At 36.6% G+C, this 25,793-nt stretch overlaps 1 long non-coding RNA gene and 1 pseudogene across 1 annotated transcript; both read right to left on the bottom strand.

Moving 5' to 3' along the window:
- Window positions 1–964: 964 nt before the first annotated feature.
- On the bottom strand, window positions 965–1,876 carry LOC126619831 (uncharacterized). The gene is made up of 2 exons (XR_007622167.1): window positions 1,676–1,876; window positions 965–1,531 (listed from the first exon to the last, which is right to left on the bottom strand). It is a non-coding gene; the product is annotated as an uncharacterized LOC126619831 (long non-coding RNA).
- Window positions 1,877–8,391: 6,515 nt separating this feature from the next.
- LOC126620071 (uncharacterized) lies at window positions 8,392–8,784 on the bottom strand (annotated as a pseudogene).
- Window positions 8,785–25,793: the final 17,009 nt, after the last annotated feature.

Genomic DNA, 25,793 nt, shown 5'->3' with positions numbered 1-25,793 from the left:
ATAAAAAATAGAACTGAGAAAATAAAATGAAAGATCGAGTGATGAGACTGGTAATGGCATCCCGAAACTAAAAAGTTAAAACCGAGTGACTACATGTATTCCAATTATTGGGTGCATCAGAAAACAAAGGGCATTAGTTTGGATGAGCAATAAACGACGTTAATGCGGATGCTAGCTGCCTAAAACGGGTAGATAAAGATATGAGTGATGCTCTCCTTGTTTGGATAAATTTCAGCTGTTTATTCATGAAAAACAGTGTCTGGGAGATAATTTCCGTTTAAGATAAATGTTACATTGGCAATGTGCATATTCTGCGTCGGCAACGTAAAGCTTTACGTTTATATGTTGGATCGCGCTACTGATACTCTAATGAGATCATAGTGCACTCTAAATTACATAGTAACGGAAAATTTATATACAAGAAATGCAAGATGTATGATTTTTTTGGAGTGGTAATAATGTGGAGACAAATTAACCACATTAAATAAAAGAACGACACGTGAACTTTTAGCTCAATATGACGGATTTATCCATGACGTCGTAAACTGACCACACTGGATCTTAAAGGCCTAAGCATTTGTCTACCCTATCAAGGCTTCTTTTGGGTCCCTGATATTTCACTCTTGCCACCATTCCTTCTCAGCTCAAGGAGGCAGGAGTTGACTATTCAGAGTATCGCTCACTACTATGAAACAATTTATGAGTGTCGCTATGATAACCGACGAGAAACATATATTACTGTCGGATATTAAGCAAAATTTGACAGAAAATGAATGCAGTAGCGAATATAATAAGCGACAGAATTGCTAGCGTCAGGAAATGAATTTTCTGACAGAAAATACTCTAAAACCGACAGACATTGTGTCGGATATAACCGACATAAAATATATTAATAATGAATAAATAAGAGCATTCTCTGTCGGATACAACCGACGGAAAATATATAAAACGGACAGAAAATATATAAAACCGACAGAACTTGTGTCGACGATAACCGACATAAAATATATTAATAATGAATAAGTAAGAGCATTCTCTGTCGGTTAAAACCGACAACAAATATATTAATAATAATGAAAAATATAAAAAGGACATGAGAGCATTCTCCCTTCTCCTTCTCATTGAGCATTCTTCTCCCCTTCTGCTCGAAATAACCCAACAATCATCGAAACAATAGACATGAAGCAAAGCGAAAGTTCAGATCAAAATCTACAGCTAATGAGCAAACCAGATTGGGCAACATGCTTGAACCCCCCATGCATGATGGAATTTGAAGCTCGAATTCAAAAGATCCAAAACCCAGCTCCATCCATCCCAGAAAAAACAAAAGAGAAAACCCACATCTTCCATAATAAATAGAAGAATGAAGAAAAGCATGGAGATCCCAAATCAAACACAGCATTCAAACATCAAACACTTACACAATCAACGGAAACGACCACCATAAATAGAGGAACGAGAAAAGTAATGAAGAAAAAAGAGAGGCTCACTCGTCTTTCTCTTCGGTGCTCTGTAACAGGCTTGGATCAGACTTTGAGGAGCAGAAGGGAGGAGAAAAAACAGATGAAGCAACGACACAGAGAATCAGAGCAAGCAAAAATCAAAGAAACATGCGTGTACGGTGTTTGTATGCGGTGGGTTGGATGAATCTGGAGTTGGAAGAAATAAGACGTACCCTCTTCGTCTTGGGGTGTTTTGTGGCTGTTTTCTCGGTAGTTATGCGGAGGATCATCTGCCATGGCCTCGTGGGTGTGCTTCTGTGCCGGCATTGTTCTGGTTTTTCTCTTTTGTTTTTTCTCATTTTTGTAAATTAAAAGGAGAAGAGAGAATGCTCAACAAAAAAATATAAAAAGGAGAGGGTAGGAAATGAGGAGTGGAGAAAAGAGGGAAGGGAGAAGGCACCAAGAAAGAGATGGAGGGGTTTTATTTTGGAAAATTTTCATTACTGTCGGTTAAAATCGACAGAAACATTTTTTTTTTAAATAAAAACCGACAAAAAAATTTCATTATTGTCGGTTATAACCGACAAAAAAAATGCGGCAAAAATCCTCCCAAAATTTTAAATTCCCCCCCACCCCAAAAAAAAATTTTGTTACGATTTAAAAAAATAAAATAATAATTGTTTGGTTTAATAAATAAATAAATCATATGTATTTAAATAGAATACGTTTTAAAAATTAAATAAATAATTGTTTGGTTTAATAGATAATAACTCATGTAAAATATGCGATAAAGAAACAAAAAGATAATTGTATAATGAAAATGTCATCACACAAACTAAATATTGTCTAATCAATACTTGAAAAACATAAATAAAAATTTAGCACAAATTACTTTTCCCACTTCAAATTTTTGGCAAATTTAACGGAGATATGCATTCTACAAAACTAGTTTCCATGATCTAACCGTCAAACATGTTTGTAGATACTACAAGATCGCATACGTAAAAAATCACAAAAAAAAAACATTCAGAGATTAGGTAACGGAACAAAAAAGTTCGATGGTTTTAAACGAAAAATCACAATTTAACGGTTATTTTAGCTCCAGTTTTGATGATTTTTTTACAGCTACAACTACACTCCTCGACCCTATAAGAATGTAATGAACAAATTCGATCTTCAATTTAAAATATTTACACTAGTGGATACCACAAAATGTTATGTTATACTTAATGGAAGTATAATATTAACTCTAAGTGTTTGTTTAATCTACCGTTTTGATGGGATATGCATTCTATGAAACTTTTTTCAACGATCCAACCGTCAAACTTATTTATACACACTTCGAGATTACATACGTAAAAAATTGTAAAAAACAAACATTAAGAGATTATGTAACAGAACAAAAGTTTCCGACGGTTATAAACGAAAAATCACAATTTAATGGTTATTTTAACTCCGATTTTAATGATTTTTTACAGCTATACTCCTCGACCTTATAAGAATGTAATGAATCAATTTGATCTTCATTTTAAAATATTTACATTAGTGGAAGTATAACATTAACTCTTAAGTGTTTATTTAATCTACCGTTTTGACTCGATACACATTCTACAAAAAAAATTTCACTGATCTAACCGTCAAACTTGTTTGTTCATACTCCGAGATCGCATACATAAAAAATCACAAAAAAAAAATTTCAAAGATTAGGTAACAGAACAGAAGTTTTCGACGATTATAAATGAAAAATCATAATTTAATGGTTATTTTAGCTCTGATTTTGATGATTTTTTACAGCTACACTCCTAGACCCTATAAGAATGCATTGAACGAATTCGATCTTCAATTTAAAATATTTACACTAGTGGATACCACAAAATCTTCTTTTATACGTGATGGGGAAGTATAACATTAACTCTAAGTGTTTGTTTAATCTACCGTTTTGATGCAATACGCATTTTACGAAACGTTTTTCAACAATCCAACCTCAAACTTGTTTGTACACACTCCAAGATCGCATACGTAAAAAATTGCAAAAAACAAACATTCAGAGATTGGATAACAGGACCATGAGTGAAAAAAAAAACATTCAGAGATTATTCTGGCGGCTGCCCAAAATTTGCTTTGTTCTTATCGGTTACATCCGACAGGGCCATGAGTGAAAAAAAAAATTTTAAACCATGTGTTTATTTATTTATTTATTTTTAATCAATATAACATTTTAAAATAATAAAATAGTCAATTTCTGTCGGTTATAACCGCTACCATTAACTAAAAACCACCAGAATATGTTAAAACTATTTAAAAAAAAATTAAAAAATACTAGCGGATATAACCGATAGGATTTCATTGTTATCCAACACTAATTGAATGATGTGTTGGAGATCTTTTATCCGACATAATGACTTATTAAAACACCACCATCATCCGACACCTAAAGCTAATATTGTAGTAGTGCCTTGGGAATCCTGCACTCTTGCGCATCTACTTGCCAGAGGCCTACCACCAGGACTTCCCCTAGCAACATGCGTAATGGTTTGCACCATGCTAGCACAAGTTAGCGGTCCACCTAACATGGCCTAGAACCCCACCTCCCAGCCACATGCAAGGAGTCTCTCCTATAAATAACCAAATCAAACAAGGAGATTGGTAATCACCGCTTACTACTTAGAATTCTCTGTGTTCTAGTTTCTTTTAAATAATTTTTCACTTGAGCATCGAAAACCCTTTGACAGATACCCTCCCCCTTTTCTTGGTTATTTGTCTATTAGGCTAATGATGTTATTTGTTTTGTAGGTGAATGGAATTTGCATCCACAATTAAGACAATTTAATATATTGGGTTGTTAGACTTTGAATTTAGTTTATGGATCAAATGAACTATATTTGAGTGTGTGGTCCAAATTGCAGTATGATCTCACAAAAAAGTCTGATGCGGAGGTGATTATAGAACCTAGCTATACACTTTCACACAGAAACCTCATGAATTGCCTGCAGGGATCTTCAAATGGAAGTGGAGAATCACAATTTGACCAAAAGGGTCAAATGGGTTCGGCCCCAAATAATTGGGAGATTCGCAGAGAGATTGGAAAAACGAGAAATGAGGGTTGGAATTTTTGGGTTGTTAGTGTAAATTCATGGCCAATCGAGAGAGAAGTGAAGGGTTTTAACTTGTCCAGTTGGGTTTGGATTTGGTTCTGCAAACGGTGCTCTAAGAGAAACTTGAAGAACACTCTGTAGAGCTTAACAGCTATGATAGGAGCATATTTATGCGACTTAGTTAGCTTGTTTCTTGGCATTTATGTTGTTAGTTCGTAGTTATTTTAGTATTTTAAGCTATTTTCGTGTGTTTGTAGGTCCAAAGGGTTAATGTGGCAAAGAAGTGCATTTTGGAGCATTTTTGGGCATGTAATGGATAGCATATGCTTGGAGCAAAAGGAATGGACGAAATTTGAAGTTTGTGCATCATCCTCTCCCTATAAATAACCATTTTAGCACACTCATTTCACCCAACACATCCATTCACCTACCACTACATCCACTCATTTCACCCAACACATTCACTTACCACTACATCCACTCATTTCACCAAACACATACATTCTCCAAACATCCATCCACTATACCCATTACATCCACTCATTACCAAACACTCATCCACTACACCCATTACATCCACCCACTACACCCATTACATCCACTCATTACCAAACACCCATCCACTACACCCATTACATCCACTCATTACCACAACCCACTACACCCATTACATCCACTCATTACCAAACATCCACCCACTACACCCATTACATCCACTCATTACCAAACACTACTCATTACCAAACACTCATCCACTACACCCATTACATCCACTAATTACCAAACATTCATCCACTACACCCATTACATCCACTCATTACCAAACATCCACCCACTACACCCATTACATCCACTCATTACCACAACGCTCACCCACTACACCCATTACATCCACTCATTAAAACTCCATACACTCCCCTCCCTAACCTATAAATACATCCTCCCTTCACCATAATTTGGAGGCCATCATCTAAAGACACTACATTTCACATCTCACAACTTCATTCACAAACACAATTTCCTTACCGTGACCTCCATCCATTCATCTAGCCATACTACATCTCACCAATCCATACACTTTCATCTCTTAGTCGTGCAAATCCATTCCATCCATATACCCATACACATCCTAGACACTTGTGCTACAACAAGGTGGTGAAAACAAAGGTCCTTGACGTTTCAAGCTTGGAACTTTGGAGCGTTTTAGGTGTACTCCGTTCTTGCTTTCAATGTCTACTTTTTATTTTCAATTTTGTTGCAATTATGAGTGGCTAAACCCCTATTTAGTTAGGGGGAAGTTTGAAGCCATGAACATGCTTGAGATTTGAATTGATTTCTTCCAATTGTGATTTGATAAGTTGTGATTGCAATTCAATTATCTATTTTATTCATAACTGATTCTTGTATGTTTATTAAGGATGCATACTTAATTTTCATGCATGAATTAGATGCTAGAATATAAATGAGTTTCACTTAATCGTTACAAGTTTATATTCATGAGTAGTGAAGGTTGTCTATCACAATCGCGTTAATTGAATTCTTGGCAATTGTATCATGCATTCATAGTTATAATTGCCTCGTCAACACTTATGATTTTCATTGAACGTAATGATCTCTGATTGTATCTCTATTATGCATTCATATAGGGGACTTTTAGAGAATGATTTGGGTTGTCGCATGCATTCATCCAATTCAATGAGTAAAGGAAAATCTGAGGGTTAATTTGTGCATCACGGTTAATCTGGGGTGTTGAGTATCATAGTTTATTGAAAAGCAATTGGAAATCGATTCATGTACAAGTGTGTCATGTGTGAAGAACGGACCTCTAACTAATCCCTCCATCATTTTATTTCTCAAATTCATTTTATAATCTACCTAGTTTTATAACTTGCTTGTTTATTTCAAATTCATCCAAATCAAAACCCCCATTTTACTTTCTTGTTCCAAAGTGTTTAAAATCTGTTTTGTTTGTGTTTTAGAGTGTTTTGATTTAAGTCAAAACACTAAATTCGTCCAAAGTTGTGTTAGAGTCAAATCTGCCCAGTTTGTGTTTTTAGGCAGTTTTGAATGTTTTTAAGTTGTTTTGAGTCTTTAGAATCTGTTTTGAGTCCCTTGAGTCTATTCAAAGTTTTTAACTTTGTTTTTATGTTTTTGAGTAAGTTTAGAGGTTTAGCAAGCCCTCATAATCCCCGGTTTAGAACGATCCCTACTTGCATTTATACTACAATTTGACAACAAGAGGGTTTAATTTGAGTGCTTAACTTTCATCACATCAAGCTACGCTTGGCATCTCTCTCTCTCTCTCTCTCTCTCTCTCTCCCCTCTTTGTTTCCGGTGCTTCAAGAGGAACTTGAAGAACATGCTGTAGAGCTTCACAGCTACGCTTTGGCATCTCTCTCTCTTTCTTCTCTTTGTTTCTTTCTCTATAAAATTAGAAATGAGGGTTGAAATTTTTGGGTAACCTATTTTTATGGAAGGGCAATTTAGTCATTTTAAGTTATAGAAAAATCCTATTTCTATTGCATGTCGTGTGCATGTTCTATGCAATTTCCAAAAATCGTATTTTGGTCACAAGATTAAGAAAATGGATCATTTTTGTCAATTTCCCTATAATATATCCTATAATTGCTGAGATGATTATGAATTAATTAAGTTTATTATAACACCCATGCTCCAGTTGTCATTAATAATATAAAACGAAAAGGAAGAAGAAAGGGACCAAACTTGTTGGTATACCTTGCCAAACACGGCATAAAACGCTCCAGTGCGTTTTTAAGCACAAATGTGCACTGAAATAATAAAAAAAAAATTCTACAATTCGGGTGCTGTAGAATCATTGTTTGAATTTCCAGTGAGCATCCGAATGCTACGCACTGAGCGTTTGTCTCGCTCGCATTGTGCATTTGAGAATTGAACAATAACCTGGTAGTACAAGTTTGGTTTGTTACAAGTTACAACGGAGTATCAAACTCTTAATGTGACCCATAAATCCTGACTTATTTTCCAACCCTATCTCCCAAGTCACCCTCTTTTAAAAAAAAATAAAAAAAAAATAAAAAAACCTAGTCAACCCACCCTACTTGCCTCAGAAGAAATCACCATTTAAGATTGGTTGAATTTTCTTATTTCCGTGTAGAACTTGTTCTACACACTGTTGGAAATTATATATTATAATATGAAATATTGTAATATATAATTTTAATAATTGAATGAAAAATAGTGTTAACCAATTTCTTAGAAAGGTTATGTTGTTTAGGTGATACTTGATAAGTGATGTATACTTATAGATGAAAAGTTACATCTCTTTAATAAATAGAAGGTGGATTCTATATAAACCAATGAAACCATTGGTATTATATATAGAAAATTAGAGTTAATTTCTACTTTTGAGAAATAGGGTTTCCCCACTTTGTTTCTCTCATGCTTCATGTATCAAATTCTGAGTCGTGTCTTGAGAGTACGGAATATATAAAGTTCGTTAGAGTCTGAAGATTGAAGCGTTTTGACTTCGGAGTATAGATTGTTGAATCCTGAGAGATTGACGCCTATCGAACTACAAGCACATGAGTAGGGATGAAATTCTATCTTTAGGGCATTGCATTTATGCAAGCCTCAATCTCCAAGTTTGTTAGTTTTTCTAACTTTCTCTCTAGTTGTTTATATTAATCTTATATATAATTGATGTTGTGAATTTCTTTATGATTATTATCATTGGAATTATATTGTTATTTTTCATATTTTCTAATATTGCTCCAACACACACGGTGCAAAAGAACACAAAAAGAAAGATAAATGTATGAATAGTTACATGAACATTAAAAATTACATGAAAATTTGTTCATTTGAGTTGCTAGCTAGTATCCTTGTATAACTGTAAAATTAATATTATTACATGTTCTACTACTCCTCTTCTTCCTCCTACAGTTTTGTAAAATCTTACGCAACTCCTCAGGCTTGCAAGGAACTGCAATTCAGGGTTACTCAATGACTCCAATTTAACCATAACTCTTTGCTTCATTCCCCTTGACAACAAAAACTGCAAAGTATCCTTCTTAACGTCTCCCGGCACCACTGTTGTCACTTCCGATTCTTCGTGGAAATCATTGTGACGACGATGGTGATCGAGAGGGCCTCTAGATGCTAAGATCGAGACTCTTGTGCACTAGCTTCTCGATTACCAGCCTCAACATCAGCAAACCTTGATCCTCGGCTTTGTTCGATGAATATATGTTCTTCTTAGTAGACATTGTGGAGCAAAAAATAATCAAGAAAATTATGGAGGTGATACGTGGACTTTTGTGTGAAAAGGACAAAATTACCCTTAAGGCACATCGGGATTCCAACGCGCATGCAACGAACAATAACGGCTCAATCAAGGAAGAGTCAAAGGTGATCAAAATGGTATTTATTCAAATCACTCGCATCACTCCACATCCAATCCTTATTCATGTTAATTGCAAGATATTATTTCACATAATATCTTGCAATTATTCACCCAATTACACCATATATGGTCGGCCACTCCTTTATAAATAGCCCTAGTATCCCACTAAAAACCTAAGCCATTTGCTACCCACAAACTCCTAAACACATTCTTTTCATAAATTCCAACTTTGGCATCGGAGATTTTTCAGCCAGAGCCTCGCCCCCCCAATTCATTGTGGGCACATGAGGCTTTTGGCCTTAATCTTAGATGTTATTATTTTGCAAGTGCATTTTCGTCAAAAGAGAGGACGGCCGAAATTTACATCCACAAATTGGTGTTTTCATTGAGAGTCTTGATTCACACGCTTGAAGACGACTCTCGCATTCAAAGTTTCTTATTTCTCATTTGTTCGTAAAATTTTTGTACTTTCTTATTCCCAGAATTTTTAATTCTTTGAATAGAGGTAAGGAAAAAATACAATGATGGGAAATTCAGTAGCCATAACGAACGAAACTTCCTACGTTCAAAGATCCAGATCAAATGGTGGAGGATAAGAAGTAGCCCCACCACAGCGATCCACGAGTCTCAATGTGGCGGCAAGAGGAGCAATTTTGCCACCACAAAGCACCACCACCATGGCAGCCATGGTGACCACCGTGGCAGTGGTGAGTGGGCCAGCTCCATGGCAGCAAGCCCAACACTCATAGGCCCAAGGCTAGTGCGAGCCCAGCACCCACGCGCACCGCACATGAGGCAACCCACACACGTAGCCCAACCTATTCTCGTGGCCTACCTAGCACCCTAAATTGGTCCAAGACCAATTTAACCATCCCGGCTTTTGATTTCTGGATCGACAATTGAACCGGGGGTATTTTCACCCCATTTCTCCATAGATTTAACATCACCCCATTACACTTCCACTACTGAAGGAGATGTATACCTTCCAAGCTCTTCCAACCTAAATGGCGAACAACACTTGTCTCGACAAGTCATAGAGTTGACAAGTGCCTTCGTGCATTAGAGGACCTTGGTGAATTAGCCCTTGTATGGCACCAAGATGCAGCGTGCCTTAAACGAGGAGTCCCAAAGTAGGACAAGGGCAGACGATGAACCTCTCAAGCAGCGTCTCGGCAAGTAGCCGCTCGACCAATCATGATCAAGCATTCTGGCATTATACACTTCCGATTAGGCCCCCGAGATAGTGTATACTCTCGTTTTAGCACGTGAAGGAGCGTGCACTCTCGTTAGGCCCCCAGACGAGCATACATTCATGGTTGGGGCCACATTTTGATAATCAACATGAGCAACCTTTTAGGCGAAATGTTAATTCACGGTTAGACCCGCAATGAGCATCTTCCACCTTACATTGGAGTAGGCAGCACGACGGATGGAGAGAAACAATCACTCAATCTGGCTCAAGTTTAACTGACAGCCTACGAGTAATTTGCTTGCTTGCTAGAAACATACCATATGCACCGCACCTGCGGCATAGACGAGCCGAATACATGGAAAAGCAGCTTGGACCAATAGGCCACGACCAGGGACAACCGCGAGCTTCATTACCCTAGTAAAGGCAAATCCAAGAGGAAGTAGAAAGGCTCATGACTGAGTGATTACATGATTTCCAATGTAACGAAGTCACTGGCGAGACGCTCCGACAAGACATGACCAATATAAGCAGGTCACCTTTCACAAATGAGATCGAGCAGACAAAGCCTCCACGCAAGTTCAACATGCCACATTCCACATCCTTCAAAAGAGATGGAAACCCGGAGAGGCACCTAAAACACTACCGAATTGCAATGATCCTCTATCAGAACAACAACACTCTCATGTGCAAGATATTCGCTACCACTTTACAAGACGAGGCGCATGATTGGTTCCACACCCTACCACCACAATCCATCTAGAGTTTCGATGAGCTTTCTTTGGTTTTCACCAAAGGGTATTCATCATATCGCTCAATCAAGAAAAAGTCTGACCACTTATTCAACGTCAAGAAGAACCCTAAGGAGTTTTTCCGCGACTATGTGAAGAGGTTCAAAACAGGGAAGGCAAAGATAGTAGGATGCAACGACTCGATAGCTAGTGCAGCCTTTCAAAAAGGACTTTCAGCGGATCACCTGCTATTTAGAGAATTGATCATGAAATAAGACTTAACTCTGGCTGACTCATTCGCTCTAGCAGATAAGTATGCACTTTGGGATGAGGCTCGACAAGAAGACAAGGCACCCGAGCAATCTAAAAAAGAATTGGCAGTAGCTCAAACGAAGGAGGACGGGAAATAGTATAAAAACAAAAGCAGGCAGGAGGCTAAGCGTAAGAACTTTAAGAAGAAAAAGGAATCAGCAAGAATCCAATCCACCTAGCCCTGACCCCGTACTTGAAGAAGAAGAAGTAGAAGAGCAAGAAGAGTCAACGGTAAGGGTTTTTGAGGAAACACAAGTCATGGCAGCGGACAACCGAACAATCAAGGAACTTTCCACTTCGGGATTGGACAACGCCATGCCCCTGTGCATTCAATATCCAAGGGTGGCCCAAGACAAGACCGACGAGTTTGAATTAAAGTCTAGCCTATTGCACCATATTCCTAAGTTTCATGGGTTGTCCATGAAAGATCCTAATAAACATTTGAAGGAGTTTGAGGTTGTTTGTTCAAGCATGACCCCTGTGAATGTTGATGGGAGCATTCTGAAAATGAAGGCTTTTCCCTTTTTTCTCATGGAAAAGGCCAAGGATTGGTTATATGAATTAGCTCCCGGAACTGTCACATCTTGGGAGAGCATGAAACGGGCGTTATTGGAGAAGTTTTCCCAACTTTTCAAGTCATTCTTCTACGCAAAAAGGATTAGTGGTATTCAGCAAAATCAAGGAGAATCCTTCCTTGTGTATTATGAACGTTGTAAAGGTCTTGTTGCGTCATGTCCTCAACAACAAATGAAGGAAGAATTGCTCATTCAATACTTTTATGAAGGACTTCTTCCCATTGAACGCCAAATGTTAGATGCCTCAGTGGGAGGTGCATTGGTTGGTAAGACACCTGTGGCAGCCAAGACTTTGCTTGCTAACCGAGCGCTAAATGCTCAACAATATGAAGGAGTTGGGCAGAGAGACCTCCCACGGCAGCAAGTAAATGAGGTAAGTTTCGTTTCTAATTTGCAATCTCAAATAACTAACCTTACTTCTATGTTTTCACAGTTTATGGAAGGATGCAAAATGCAAGGAATTTCCCCAAGTGTGTGTGGCGTATACTCCATTCAAAGCCACTTATCTAAGAAGTGTCCTCAATTGATTGAGAATGGTGGATGGGAAAGTGCAAACGCCATTGGCTACCAAGGCCCAAATCAGCCCTGATATGATCCATATGCCAACACTTACAATCCGGGATGGCGTGATCACCCAAATTTCAAATGGAAGGAATCTCAACAACCTCAAGAAATTCGGCCACCACCCCCTGGGATATACCCAAGACCCTACGCACCAACGCAACCTCAACCACAACCTGCCCAAACCAATTCAGGTACATCCATAGATAATGATCAAATTGTTCAATTACTAACCTCTTTGGTGCAGGGGCAGCAAAATCAAAACAAAACAATACTAAATCAAGCTAAGGAGGTGGATGAGTTGAAGAAACAAATGGGCCAAATGGTGGAGTTCATGGGGTAATTCAAAGAGCAAGGCAAACTGCCTAGCACAACCGTTATGAATCTAAGGGGAGGATTTGAATCTGCCAAGGCCATTACGTTGAGAAGTGGAAAAGAAGTTGGAAAGGACCCCCAACCATCAAAATCTGCCTAAATGGAGGACGAGAAGCTGCAACAAGAAGAGGATGTCCAACACACACCCACAACAAGGAAGGAAACAACCTTGCTGTGCACTCCTAGCACCCATAAATCGTCCACCACAGGTAAATTAGGTCTAATTTCGGTTAATTCTAACCCTATTCCACCCAATGTACCCTTCCCTCGCAAATTCATGCAAACAAAAAAGGAAGAGAGTGACAAGGACATTCTTGAGACATTGAGGAAAGTACAAGTCAATATTCCATTCTTAGATGCAATCAAACAAATCCTGAAGTACGCTAGGTTTTTTAAAAAGCTTTGTACAACAAGGAAACGGATTCGGGAGAAACAGGTGGTACATGTGAGTGAGAATGTTTATGCAATGTTGCAAAGAAAGTTACCACCTAAATGCAAAGATCCCGGTAGTTTCTCAATCCCTTGTGTTATTGGTAATATGAGGTTTGAACATGCTATGCTAGATTTAGGTGCATCAATTAATGTCATGCCATATTCTGTTTATGCATCTATGAATATAGGAGAGCTTAAAATGATGGTGTTATTATTCAATTAGCCAATCAATCTAATACATACCCGAAAGGAGTTTTGGAGGATGTTTTAGTGCAGGTAGACCACTTGGTTTTCCTGCAGATTTCTATGTGCTTGACATGGAGGATTCAGCCCACTCTCCACCATCGTCAATCTTACTTGGACGATCTTTCATGAAAACAGCTCAAACCAAGATTGATGTGGCCAAGGGAGCGTTAGCAATGGCGTTTGGTGGCGATATGATTAACTTTAAAATTCCTGAATCTATTGAGAATCCTATTGATGTTTGTTCTTGTTTTTCCATTGATGTAATTAAAGATGTAGGGCAGGAAAATTCAGCACCAATTAAGAAGGATGAATTTCGAACCACCAAAGAAGAGGGAATTGGAGTGGAGCACAAAGAACACGCCACTAACCTCAAAATACACAATCTGGCCAAGAGCACCATTGGAGGATATGTTGACAATGCTGCCACTTCATTGCAACACATTGGTAAGTCATCTAGTCCAATTCCAATTCCCATTTCAACTAATAGGTTGTTATCTTCTTTGGTTCAGGTCCCCAATTGAATCCACAATGGTGGGAGCATTTATATTGACTTTAGAAAGCTAAATGCCACAATTAGGAAGGATCACTATTCCTTTCCATTCATCAAGCCAAATTAGGGAAATTTCGAGGAGCATGTGATGGAGGAAGCACCCCCTTATGCTGTGGGGTCTAATCAAGTTTAAGAGGAGGTCTTCGTCTGGCTGCAAGACGTTAATGCAAGAACTTCTTGGGAGGCAACCCATGCATTCAACCAAGGAGAAGATGACCTTTCACTCCACAAACAGATTTGCGTTCCTAAAACCTTCTCTTTACTGTTTTATTTTGCCATGTTTGTTTATTTTCTTTTGTGTGACTTTATGTTTGAAACATTGAGGACAATGTTTGATTTAAGTGTTGTGGGGGGGGGGTAAACAAAGTGTTTTTATTGAAAATTCGTGGGTTTTTATCACCTATCCCCTCTAGAGTTGTTTCTCGCTGTTTTAAAGTGTTTTTAGTGTGTTTTGAGCTACTTTAGTATGTTTTGAAAAGAAAATTCGAAAAAATGGATATGTAATTGAGAGAATGTGATTTAAAGAAGTTAGATTCATGAGACCATTCTTTTTCGTATACATATCCTAAATGTTCTTGATCATAGGATTGCCAATTAGGCATTGACAGTCCATTAAGATCAGTACATGCTATGTCTTCTCTTAGGGAGAGTGATTGGCCTCGAGTCATTGGTGTGACTGATACCAAGACAAGTACGTAGGTGCTCAATAGAGATTGAGTCAACTGAACGCGATCAACAAGGAGTTCTCATACTCATGTCACATGAGAACTCATGGTTGGGATAATGCAAAGTAGTCATTTGACCTGAGGCATCATAGTTGTCTTGTGGTTAGGTCCTTGATCTTTGACTATGTCAAAGTCACTCTATCAGAGGGTGTCCACGGCACGGTTGAGCTTAAGCCACTTAGCCATGGAGGCAAGTGAATGTGCAAGAAGGGATCGCTAACCTTCAAACCGTTTAAGAGAGAATACTCTATGATATGATTAAAAATATCTAGCCAGAGTATGAATGAGATTTAGGAAGGTGTTCCAAATCATGTTCAAGGTAATCATATAAGTAAGAGAATCACATTGGATAGTAGACATGAATAAACTATCAAACCAAACAATGTGGTCAAGAGTATTGTATTAAAAAAAGATCGTATTGCATTGTAATCCTAAACTGAATAGGTTCTCCACCTCTTCTGATTAGCTTGGGTAACCATGACATACTGCTAGGTGTCACTCATGGTTTGTGGAAGTCCTAAACTTGTATAAACACTAACGGAAGAATTGAAAGTATGTTTCAATTCACAATCAATGCGAAGAGTTCTAATCGCCCACTGTCTTGCTAAAAGGAACCTAATGGATCGTACACCGTGTAAGGTAGAGATTGAAGAAACAACGGAGATGAGTAAGAATAATTAAATGGTTTAATTATTTATAGCTAAGATATTAATTAATCAAACGAATATGTTCGTTATAGACCTCGGGTTAGTTTTGGGCCACAAGGTCCAATGGGATTTGAATGTCAAGCCCATTAACTCAAGTTGTATGACAACTTGAAAACACAAAGGGCTTGAAAGCCCAATGAACCCTTAAGGCCAGCCATATAGAGAAGGGTAGGGAAGTTGCCTTAATTGCAAGTTTGCCACTCCATTGTGAGATGGTATAAAGGCAACTTTATAGCCATTTCATCATTAGGGAACACAAACTCTTCCTTTCTCTCTAAGAGGTCGGCCACCCTAAAGGAACATAATTAGCAATCTTCCTTCCTCTAGGTCACTCGTCTCCTCATCAATGCTCTCCTTGGTGTGGAAAAATTAGAGGTTCTCTATTTTGGGAACTTGGAGAATCCTTTCAACCATCCTCCTCCAAGAAATCCATGGAGCTAAGAAGCAAGGAATGAAGGCCCTCTCCTTGGGTGATTAGCCTTTGCTTATGCAAAGAGGAATCAACAAAGGTATAAGATTTCTCAACTCACTTTGTTCTTGAGTTGAGTCTTGGTTCACCATAACTATTAGGCTTTGAATTTCATGGGTTAAGTTTTGTTTTCAAGTGCATAAAAGCATGATTCTGCCTTTTAATTGTTAATAGCATGCATAGATGTTGCTCAAATGAACTTGTTTTCACAAATTTTTCCTTCAATTGGTATCAAAGCCTAGGTCTAGTAGTTGGTGAATCCTTTTGTTTTTTTTGTAGTTCATAGTCTTTGATTTGAATGTTGTAATGGTTACAAGTTTTATTCTTGCTTCTTTAAATGTAAATTTTGCTTGAAAATTTGCCATCTCAAATGTTGTAGATGTAGTTCATATGAGCATGAATTTTGGAGCTAAAATTTGGTGCCTTTTGTTTTGGGGAAATTCTGCCAAATCCAAAGGGTGGATTTTTGGGTTCATGTTTGTCTTGTTAAAAGTGTTTTAAAGTGACATTAGGAACCCCTATGTACCATAGTATGGTAATATGTTATTTCCCTTAAGTTTGAGAGTTTTTGGGGTGTCCTTGGGTGAAAAATGTTCATGGAGCTCGTATGGGTTTTCATGAACGTTCTTCGTTGTTCTTGTTATTTTCTTGCCAAGAACAAAAAGTTTGTAGTTTTGATAAAAAAAGGTGTTTGGTTGTTTATTTGTTTTTGTTAGTGATGGATGGTATGAATTTTTCAAACTTCACCCATACCTTTTCAACTATTCACACCATACCAATCACTTACAACTTTCAATCACTTTTCAAACCTACAAATCAACATACACATCACTCACACTCTCACCATGACCGGCCACCTTATTAAAGTAGGATACTTTTGGGGCTTTTATGCAATTACATAAAGTTTTGATACTTTTGTGTATTTGTACTTTGACCCGAAAGTTTACGTTTTTACGTATAGGCCCAAAATCACTAAACGACAAATTGTTTTGCTCCTTTAATGAAATTTTTGTATTTGTTGAAATTTTTGGGTTCTAGTTGTAATTACATGAAGTAGTAGACTTTTGGGTTTTTACAAAGTGACCTCAAAAGTTCGTGTTTTGAAATATAGCCCAATGGTTGAGGTTATTGTTTTTGGCCCAAATTAGTTGAGAACAAAATAGTTTTGTATCTTTAAATGAGAATTGAATTTTCATTTCATTTAGCTCCATCTAAATCAATTCTATGGATACAAAAAACCAAATGACAATGTTGCATTCAAGTTTAATTAGTTAAAGCGTTAATTAGTTAAGGGATGATTATGAACCTAAGCCTATAATAATTGAGTTATGTGAAATGCCCACTCTCAAATTTGTTTGAACCATGGGAATGTGTAGATTAGGTTTTGGTTGTAATTTATTTTGATCAAATGTTGTAAAAGAGCATAAGCTCTTCTTTACTTTGAAGTACTCATTTCTTGTTTTATTTGATATGCATGAAATTGGAGCAGTAGGGTCCAACGCCCAATAAGAAAACACGCCTTAATGTGATTAAATGCGTAACTAAAATCAATCACCATCCCTAGACCAAGATCCAATACTAGGCTCGTGTTGGATCGAATCAAAGGTTCATAGTCATCCTAAGGCCCTAAGGCAACTATATAGTCCATCAATGAATGCAAAGCTTATGTTAGTAGTACCTTATATTCTTGCTTTAAAAACCGTTTTACAAGCAGTGGGAGTATCATATACTACTAAATCAATCACATGGACCAATAGTTGTAATAGGACCAAATTGTTTTAATAAGATTAAAATGTATGCTAATATGTGATAAGACCTAAAAACCCTCAACTAAACAATTATTAAGTTGACAAGCGTGAGCATGCTTTGAACACTTTTTTGTGGCCTTCCACCGTGGTAGGCTCCGATCGTTCGTGACTCGTACACCGACTTCACCTTATCATTGTGAGGTTGTTCTTGAATCCCTACCTGAACTTGCATGGTGGGAATGACTTAACTAAGTGCAATGGAGCCAACATCATATCATTGTGAGGCTTCATTCTCTAAAGGCCAAATAAGATGGGTACTTACATTAGATGTAAATGAGTAAGCATACTCTCTCATTATTATTGTTGCTAGCCATAATCATATCATTGTGAGGTAGGCTTGGTAATAGTGAGTCTCCCATACCCTACTAAGACTTTCCTCCAAAACTCTCAAATTTTGATGAGGGATATGGAATTTGCCAAAAATAGTGGATGGTGCTATTTGATTTAAAGACCCGAATCCAATGGCTTAAAATCAATCAATTTATATTCGTTATGTATTTACTTACCGATATTTGCAAACGCTATCCAAAACTTGACAAAGAAAAGCCGAAGGCTTTAGTTTCCGGACTTGGTACCACAATCCCATAGATTGTCTTGAATGGATTGTATATGTACCTAAGTAATCTCATCCTCACAATCTTCCTATTGATAATGTATCATTGGAAGAACATGTTAGATAAGTCTATCATAAAGAGGACAACACAAACAACCAATGCTTATTCCTTTGTTGTATGAACAAAGGAACTTATGAAGATTAGCACAAAGATATGTACACTTTTAGTGTCATAGTTCTTCACTTACAAATCGTTGTATGAAGAAATAAGAGTTGCTTTGAACAACCCTTAGTAAACGCAAACACTAGTGCTTGTTTCTTTGTTACATGAACAAGGAACTTGAGAAGTAAGCACAAGGGCATGGACACTTTAGGTGCCATGATTCTTCACTTACAAATTGTTGTATGAAGAAATAAGAGTTGCCTTGAACAACTCTTGAAAGTTTGTAATTATGTTTAGAACATAATGGTTGATTGACAAAAATAGTCTATCAACATGGACTTATGATGATTTTGAATCATTGAGTGTTGAAGTGTGAAACCACTTCAAGAGACGGAAAATAGGAAAGGACTTCACCTTTGAGTCCCTATCCAAATGGTTCGCTAAGTTTATAGTAAACTATATAGTGAACATTAACTACACAGTCTCCAAATCATTTGATGTGTATAAACACAATTGAAATAAGTTTCAAGAGAGATAGTGGGAGTTTAGGGACCATGACTATTGTAGTCAAAGGAGAAGTCAAATGAACAAGGCAAAAAAACTCCAAGGGAACAAACTTTCTTTATGAAAGGATGGACATTGGAAGGGGTATTTGCAAGAAATGTCTTGCAAGTGTCAAGAACACACCTTTCGAAGGTGTTGTAAATTGTTCTTGAATACTTCAAAATAGTTGGTTCTTCTAATTGAATGCTTGATTCTGTATTAGTAACTATGTTTTACAATCATTGTAAAAGTGTGGCTAATAAGAAGTAGAAGATTAATGAGAGAAGAGAAAGTACTTCACATTCGGAACGTGAATCAAATATAGATCTCTACGAAAGCAGATTGTACTTACTTCCTCATATTAACTACCAAAGAAATTAGAAAATAAAGATTGTCTTTACATTTCAATTTGAATAAAGGAACTTAATTCCATCATGGTACGAGATGGATGAATGTTTTGTTTGACAAAACATTGTTCTTTATTATTGAATGATTAGATTATTGTAATCTAATTGATTGTCTCTACATTGTAGAGATAATGTGGTAGTGTTAACTCTTTAGAATATAACGATGCTTAAAACCCAAAAGGTTGCAAGGTAGTGACTAATCCCAACTGAGTTGTGATACCTGTAAAAACATAAATTACGAGTTGGTCATAGATGGATGATTTGGATCGTTAGATCTGGATCCAATGCCTTCTTGTTAAAATTGCATAGGGGCGAAATGTTTGAATCTTTATTCTTTTGGAAAGAATAAAGAATCACAAAGTTGTTGAGGTTAATTCACTTAGATGTTAGTGGCACATGTCCACAACATAATACTATTCATGTTATATGACACTCACCGAAGATTGCTCTCGGTTGGACTATCGTTTATTTTGAATAAACACAAGTCCGAATACTTTGCAAAAAGGTTTCAAAGAATTCAAGAATGTAGGTTGATGAGTAAGACATCTAAAGTACTTACTTCCTTAGATTTGATCCAAGGAAAAATAACATTTTAGAAGAGTTTCCTTGAAAGATATCAAGGAAAGTAGCATCATAAGATAACGGATTTCTCCATTGGGAGAAGAACGAACTCGAATAAGATTTAGTTCGTTGGATGTTATCAATTACCCATATATAGGATATATACTTCTAAAACAATATGATTGTCAATTAGAAGATCTTCCAAAATTTTCATGACTCCATAGGATGTAGTTAGAAAGAAAGACGAGTTTTAATCGTGTTGTGTGCTAATAAGCAATATTTGTTTGAGAACAATCTTGTGGGATATTTTTAAATTAACCTTTGGATATCACTTCTATAAACCAACTAACAAATGTTGTTTGTTGGGTAGTCCATTGTAATCCTACACTAGGATTTGCCTAAGATAGAGCAAATGAACGAGAGATAGAACTTAAAGAATGGGTTCTTTGAGAGACAAGATAATAATCAACAAATATAACAACCTAGTTCCTACACCACAAGCTCCAAGGTAGTCGAGAAGGATTTATAGACCATCTCAGTTGAATGGTTTGACCTTTATGACTATGTCATAGAGTTACACCTCTTAATTCGAAAGAAATAAGAATGAAAATCCTTATGACTACATTGAGTGTATATATGAGATATACTCAAGGAAATGGTATACTACCATTTAACCCGAAATAATGAAACCTACATAGCTAAATGGTAGCTTTAGGTGACTACAATCAACAAGATTGGTTGACTTGGATGAAACCATCTTTGATGTAGTCTTGGTTTCTATTAATTCGAAGATTGTTAGTTACAGCTAAAAGGTGATTCAATATTTGGACATAATATGGGTTTCCGAAACCATTATCAAGATAGTCTTGATAATATATGTCTAAGACTAGGAATCACAAGACATGTAAGTTGTAGAGATCCATCCATCATGAATCTTAGCAAGCTAGTGGGAGCTATAAGCGTCTTATGAGAGAAAGATCAAATCGTTTGATTTCTCATAAAGATGTAAATGAATCTTTTGTTTACTAGGTTTACAAAAGATTAGTGGGAGTTAATCATATTCCTAAATTTGAACATATATATGATATATTTGTTGGAAATGTGCCCTAAAACCAATCATATGATGATACTTTACGGACATTTCACAAGTTAAACTAACGTAGTTTAAATATAAAGGGCAAAGATTATTGTTTGAGCCGTCTCATATAAATGTTATATGCTTAAACGATAAGTCCAAGGAATATGTGATTGGGAGAATGCAATCTAAAGAAGTTAGATTCATGAGACCATTCTTTCGTAGACACATCCTAAACGTTCCTGATCATAGGATTGCCAATTGGGCATTGACAGTCCGTTAAGATCAGTACGTGATGTGTCTTCTCTCAGGGAGAATGACTAGTCTCAAGTCATTGGTGTGTGTGACATCAAATCAAGTACGTAGGTGCTCAATAGAGAATGAGTTCACTGAACACGATCAACGAAGAGTTCTCATATTCATGTCACATGAGAACTCATGGTTGGGATAATGCAAAGTAGTCCTTTGACCTGAGGCATCATAATTGTCTTGTGGTTAAGTCCTTGATCTTTGATTATGTCAAAGTCACTCCATCAGGAGGGTGTCCACGGCATAGTTGGGGTTAAGCCACTTAGTTATGGAGGCAAGTGAATGCGCAACAAGGGATCTCTAAACTGCAAATGGTTTGGGGGAGAATACTCTATGATATGATTGAAAATCTCTGATCAGAGTATGAATGAGATTTAGGAAGGCGTTCCAAATCACATTCAAGGTAATCATATAAGCACACGAATCACATTGGATAGTAGACATGAATAAACTATCAAACCAAACAATGTGGTCAAGAGTATTGTATTAGAGAAATACCGTATTGCATTTGTAATCCTAAACTGAAAAGGTTCTCCACCTCTTCTGATTAGCTTGGGTAACCATGATATGCTGCTAGGTGTCACTCATGGTTTGTGGAAGCCCTAAACGTGTATAATCACTAAAGGGAGAATTGAAAGTAAGTTTCAATTCACAATCGATTTGAAATGGTTTTAATCGTCCACTGCCTCGCTAAAAGGAACCTAATGGATCGTACACCGTGTAAGGTGGAGATTGAAGAAACAATGGAGATGAGTAAGAATAATTAAATGGTTTAATTATTTATGGCAAGGATTAATTAATATGTTAATTAATCAAACGAATAAGTTCGTTAAAGACCTCGGGATAGTTTTGGACCTTAAGGCCCAATGGGCTTCGAACGTCAAAGCCCATGGACTTAAGTTGTATGACAACTTAATGAATAAAGATTCACAAGGGCCCAAAAGCCCAAATCCCTTAAAGTGGCTGGCCATGTTAGAAGAAAGGCTTTTTGGTTCTTTAGGTCACTTGTTTGAAGGGACTATATAAAAAGAACTTTATAGCCTAAATTCATTAAGGGTTTCTTTTGGAGAAAATTGGAGAGAACATGTCTCTCCCTTTCTCTCTAAAGAGGCCGGCCCCCTTGGAGGGATTAGCTAGCAATCCAACTCCTCCAAGGTCACTCATTTTCTTCTCCAATCTAACCTTGGTGTAGAAACTTAGAGGTTCTCTATTTTGGGAACTTGGAGAATCCTATTCTTCCATCCAAATCCATAGATTTAAGAAGCAAGGAATGAAGGCCCTCTCTTTGGGTGATTAGCCTTTGCTTATGCAAAGAGGAATCTACAAAGGTATAAATCTCAACTCACTTTGTTTTGAGTTGAGTTTTGGTTCACCAATCTACTAGGCTTTGAATTTCATGGGTATTGTTTTGTTTTTGAGTGCATGCTAGCATGATTCCGCCTTTAATTGTTAATTGCATGCTTATAGATGTTATTCAAATGAACATGTTTACACAAAATCATCCTTTAAGTGGTATCAGAGCCTAGGTCTAGTAGTTGGTGAATCCTTTTGGGTTTTGTAGTTCATAGTTTGTGATTTAAAAGTTGTAATATGTTACAAGCTTTATTCTTGTTTCTTTGAATGTAAATTTTGTTAGAAAATTTGCCATCTCAAATGTTGTAGATGTAGTTCATATGAGCATGAATATTGGAGCTAAAATTTGGTGCCATGCTTTTGGGAAAATTCGGCCAAATCCAAATGGTGGATTTTTGGGTTCTTGTTTGACTTGTTAAAAGTGTTTTAAAGTGTTTTTTGGAACCCCTATGTACCCTAGTTTGGTTATATGTTATTTCCCTAAAGTTTAAATGGTTTTGGGATGTTTTTGGATGAAAAATGTTCATGGAAATTTTTGGGTTTTTCATGAATGTTCTTCATTGTTCTTGACATTTTTGCCAAGAACAAAAAGTTTGGTGTTTTGATTCAAAGTTTTGGATAATTTCATAAAGTCTTTGTTTAGTGATTTATCTTATATTTAATTGTGTTAGATATTTATTTAAAAGGTGTAAGAAATATTGGTGGGTGTGAAAGGATTAATTTCCTTTCACACACACCACTTGCATGAATTTATGTCACAAATATCTTGCAAGGCTTTATGATATTGTTGAAAAATTTCCAAATTTTTGTGGACTTATCTCCACTTTATTTTCTCCCTAAAACCGGCCACCCTATTAAAATAGGGTATTTTTGGGGCTTTTATGCAATTACATAAAGTTTTGATACTTTTGTGTATTTGTATTTTGACACGAAAGTTTACGTTTTGACGTTAAGGCCTAAAAACGTTAAAGGACAAATTGTTTTGTTCCTTTAATGAAGTTTTGAATTTATTGAAATTTTTGGGTTCTAGTTGTAATTACATGAAGTAATGGACTTTTGTGTTTTTACAAAGTGACCCCAAAAGTTTGTGTTTTTGCAATATAGCCCAAACGTTGTGGTTATTGCATGATGGCCCAAATTAGGTTGAGAACAAAATTGTTTTGTCTCTTTAAATGAGAATTGGATTTTCATTTTATTTAGCTCCATTTAAATCAATTTTATGGATACAAAAACCAAATGAAAATGTTGCATTCAATTTAATTAGTTAAAGTGTTAATTAATTAAAGGGTGATTATGAACCTAAGCCTATGATAATTGAGCTATGTGATAGGCCGTTTCAAATTTGTTTGAACCATGGGAATGTGTAGATTAGATTTTGGTTGTAATTTGATTTGATCAAATGTTGTAAAAGAGCATAAGCTCTTCTTTACTTTAAAGTAATTTGTATTATGCAAATGTTGTAATGAGCATAAGCTCGCCTTTACTTTGAAGTACTTCTTTCTTGCTTTATTTGATATGCATGAAAATGAACTAGTTGGGTCCAACGCCCCTAAGACAACACGCCTTAATGTGATTAAACGCGTAACTAAAATCAATCACCATCCCTAGACCGAGATTCAACACTAGGCTCGTGTTGAATCTAAACTAAGGTTCATAGTCATCCTAAGGCCCTAAGGCAACTATATAGTCCATCAAATGAATGCAAAAGTTTATGTTAGTAGTATCATATACTCTTGCTTTAAAAACCGTTTTATAAGCATAGTGGGAGTATTATATACAACTAAAACAATCAAATGGACCAATAGTTGTAATAGGACCGAAATTGTTTTAATAAAGATTAAAATGAATATTTATATGTGATGAGACCTAAAACCCTCAACCAAACCATTATTAAGTTTGATAAGCGTGAGAGTGCTTTGAACACTCTTTTGTGGCCTTCCACCATGGTAGGCTCCAAGCGTTTATGACTTGTACACTGCCTTCACCCTATCATGGGGAAGTGCAAAGTGCATGCTTATACTCAGGAGGAGTTTATTTAAAACATTTGATGAGGTTAAGGTAGGCAACGAGTGTGGCCAACATCGTATCATCGTGAGGTCATACTTGAACCCCTATCTAAACCGGCATAGTGGGAAAGAACTTAACTAAGAGAAATGATGCCAACATCGTATCATCGTGAGGCATTGTTTTCTAGAGGCCAAATAGATGGGTACTTGCAAGAGATGCAAATGAGTAAGCGTACTCTCTCATTATTATTAATGCTAGCCAACATCATATCATTGTGAGGTGGGCTTGGTAGTAGTGAGTCTCCCATACCCTACTAAGAGTTTCCTCCAAAACTCTCAAATTCCAATGAGGGATATGGAATTTGCCAAAAATAGTGGGTGGTGCTATTTGATTTAAAGACCCGGATCAAATGGCTTAAAATCAATCAATTTATATTCGTTATGTATTTATTTACCAATATATTTGCAAACGCTATCCAACACTTGACAAATAAAAGCCGAAAGCTTTAGTTTTCGAACTTGGTACTACAAGACCATAGATTGTCTTTAATGGCTTGTAAATGTACCTAAGTAATCTCATCCTCACAATCTTCCTATTGATAATGTATCATTAGAAGAATATGTTAGAAAAAGTCTATCATAAAGAGGACAACACTTTTAATGTCATAATTCTTCAATTACAAATTGTTGTATGAAGAAATAAGAGTTGCTTTGAACAACCCTTAGTCAATGCAAACACTAGTGCTTGTTTTCTTTGTTAAATGAACAAAGAACTTGAGAAGAAAGCACAATGGCATGGACACTTTATGTGCCATGATTCTTCACTTACAAATTGTTGTATGAAGAAATGAGAGTTGCCTTGAACAACTCTTGAAAGTTTGTAATTATGTTTAGAACATAATGGTTGGTTGACAAAAATAGTCCATCAACATGGACTTATGATGATTTTGAATCATTGAGTGTTGAAGTGATAAACCACTTAACGAGACGGAAACTAGGCAAGGACTTCACCTTTGTGTCCCTATCCTAATGGTTCACTAAGTTTATTGTAAACTATATAGTGAACAATAAACACATGCTCTCCAAAATGTTTGATGTGTATAACAAAATTGAAATAAGTTTCAAGAGAGATAGTGGGAGTTTAGGGACCATGACTATTGTAGTCAAAGGAGAAGTCAAATGAAGAAGATAAAATTAACTCCAAGGGAACAAACTTTCTTTA

The sequence above is a fragment of the Malus sylvestris genome, chromosome 4 (genome assembly GCF_916048215.2).
Source record: "Malus sylvestris chromosome 4, drMalSylv7.2, whole genome shotgun sequence".
In the NCBI taxonomy this organism is placed as follows: Eukaryota; Viridiplantae; Streptophyta; class Magnoliopsida; order Rosales; family Rosaceae; genus Malus; species Malus sylvestris.
This window is presented reverse-complemented; position numbering and strand designations above follow the sequence as displayed.